We start from the raw sequence: 2,942 nt of genomic DNA, 5'->3' as shown, positions 1-2,942 counted from the left end.
GCCAGAAGGAAAATGCGAAATGTAGGTGAGAAGGAATGCAGCCCCCAAAAAGGGCTGCCCAGAAGGGCTGCCAAGACGATGGAGCTGCTCAGAAGGAGCCAGGGCAACAAAGATAAAATATAGAATTAGAGGGCGTTACCCAGGATTACAGGAGGGAAATGTGTGCTAGCCTAGGGGAGGATTATAATTGCCTAACCTTTGAGCTAGCCAAGGCACTCTAAAATCAAGGGTGTGTGTGTGTGTGTGTGTGTGTGTGTGTGTGTGTGTGTGTGTCTCACTGGGATCCAAAGTGGTGTAGCAAATTTGCCGCAACAGTAATGTTCCTTTCTACCACTATTTTATTGAGGTTTTAAAAAATCTTATTCTTATATTTTTGGTTGTGAGCCTAGCCTTTAATGGCTAAGCCATCTCCACCGCTGCCTCCAGCTGCCTAGAAGCGGGGAGGGCACCAGGTCTCTACTTCTAGTGGGGTCCAGAAGAGGGAGGAGGCACTGTCTCCACGGTAGTAACTTTACAAGACAATGCAGAGCGTCAGCTGTGTGGTGGTGGGCGATGGGACTGTAGGACAGACCTGCCTTCTCATCTGCTATACTAGTGCCTTTCCGAAGGAATACATCCCCACTGTGCTTCACATCACAGTGCCCAGAGTGCTGTTGGTGAGCACACCGTGAACCTAAACCTGTGGGACACTGTGGGACACTGTGGGCCAGGAAGAATATGACAGCCTCCTCACCCTTTACTACTTTCAGACCATCATCTTTGTCATCTGTTTCTCCATTTCAAGTTCACTTTCCTATGAGAACATGAGGCACAAATGGCACCCAGAGGTGTGTCACCACTGCCCTGACTTGCCTATCCTCCTGGTAGGCACCAAGAAGGACCTGAGAGCCCAGCCTGATACCCCATGGTAAGGAGCAAGGTCAAGCTCCCATCACACCACAGCAGGGCCAGGCACTGGCTAAGCAGATCCATGCTGTGTGCTACCTCGAGTGCTCAGCGCCGCAGCAAGATGGCGTCTAGAAGTGTTTGCTGAGGCTGTCCGGGTCTTGCTCCACACAGCACTGATAAAGCTTGGGCGGTCCTGAATCCCCATGTGACCTTGGCACTCAGCTTGGAGGCTATCCCTTGTCCCCCTTCCCCCCAATTGTGCCTTGGTGCCTTCTCTATCCTCAGCTGTGCCCTAAGGACTAATTCTGGCACCCCTCGTCTGGGAACTCCCTGAATGCCTTTTATTCCCTAAGTAGATACACAGGGAAAAGAGTTTTGGGCCCCACCTCACTCTGCTTGGGAATACCAAGTATCCCTTGAGGTGTCACCTCAACCAGGTTGACCTTTCTAAGAGGCTAACCCAGTGCTTCCCTCCGTTTCCTGCTACTGACCAAGTTCATCCGGCTTTCCACAAAGTTGTTGCTGCTTACTGCCAAGATGTTCTCTCCCTCCCCCAAGGGAGGAGCCACAGAATCCCAAAAAGAAAAATGTGCCCTAACCTGCCCCACGAGCCTGCTGACTGACTCAGGCCCCGAGCTCCTGAGGGCCTTTCCTACCCACATCAGCATCAATATAACCTCCTGTCTCCAGTAGAGAAAAATCTTATTCACTGAAATTCCAGCAAAGCAGAGAGAATGAGTACACACAGTTTTGGAGTGACAAGGGCCAGAACTCAAATCCCAAAAGAGCCACTTAGTAATGACTTGAACAAGTACTTGTTCTACCACCCATGACTTGTTTGTTCAGGTGCTGTGGAGGCCAGGCTTGCCTGGAGCTGGAGTCACAGGTGGCTGCAAGTCACCTGATATGGTGCTGGGCTGGAACATGAGTTTTCTTGGAGATCAGCAAGAGCTCTTCATCAGCGAGCCATCTCTTTAGACACCAGTATTAACTTTAACATTGTTGAACTGAATTACAGTCTCCACTGTAATTTTGAAAGCTCTTATTTTCAATAAAAAGATCAAACACTTAAGATCTGGTTGTGTGTTTTTATCAATTTCAAAAGCTTGACTCTAAGTATAAAGAGGGAAAACAGATGTGGACCAAACACAAACATTTAGCACATAATCTATGGATAATACAGGAGAGTAAATCATGTGGTAAGAACTGTTTGCTTGTCCCAAAAGGGTAGGATTTGGACAAAATAGTGGAGGATGGAAGAATTCAGAAGGATGGCCTGAGTTTTGGCACTGACCTGAGTAGGTGCTAATTCAGACATCAAAGGTCTCAGTCTCTCTTTCTTCAAGTCCAGACAAAAGGAAGCATAGGTGGTCCAGCACCCCAAACTCCCCCAAACTTCCTCAAACTTCCCCACACACCCTTCAGAGGCTACTACTTACCCTGTAAGTCCAGAGCAGCAGAACAAATGAATTCAGAGATATTTAAGGGCAGAGGAGTGTGACAAAGTGTCACACTCATTAGAATAACAAGGCTACAGTGACCAAATTTGTTGCTCTTCCCCCGTAACTTCCAGCAACAATGTGTAACACCTGAGGGGATGATTGGACCAGAAGGTAGGAGACTGGAAGAGGATTAAATGTTTCTAGGGAGGCATTTCTTCTGGATCTTGGTTGAGAAGGTAGAACATCAGGGAGACTGTAGATGGGCTAAGAAGCTAGGGTGAAAGACTCTGGACAAGTAATGCTAAAGGCAAAACTGAATCCTAGAGTCAAGTAAAATGAGGAAAGAAGAATCCGAGTATAGACCTGGAGCCTGAGGAGGAGGTGTGAGGAGAGGAAATGAACTTTCTTTACAGAGTGATGCCTGCCTTTGAATCAGTTGCAATCTATTCGGGTTAAGATGGGTGAGTTCCAACTTTTACCTGCCTAAAGGCAAATAAAGCACAACAGAACAATCCTTTCTGGAGAAAGAAAACGTAATCTAAAAATCTAAAAGCATAAAACCACAGCTAACATTTCCCACACACATTTCAACAGAAAACAAAAAGCACAAAG

General features: G+C 47.2%; 1 pseudogene; it reads left to right on the top strand.

Annotated features, from left to right (window-relative positions):
• The first annotated feature begins 521 nt into the window (after window positions 1-521).
• On the top strand, window positions 522-1,802 carry Rhog-ps2 (ras homolog family member G, pseudogene 2; annotated as a pseudogene).
• Window positions 1,803-2,942: the final 1,140 nt, after the last annotated feature.

This window comes from Rattus norvegicus, chromosome 3 (genome assembly GCF_036323735.1).
Source record: "Rattus norvegicus strain BN/NHsdMcwi chromosome 3, GRCr8, whole genome shotgun sequence".
In the NCBI taxonomy this organism is placed as follows: domain Eukaryota; kingdom Metazoa; phylum Chordata; class Mammalia; order Rodentia; family Muridae; genus Rattus; species Rattus norvegicus.
The sequence above is the reverse complement of the archived record's forward strand: the minus strand, read 5'-3'. Positions and strand labels throughout refer to the sequence as shown.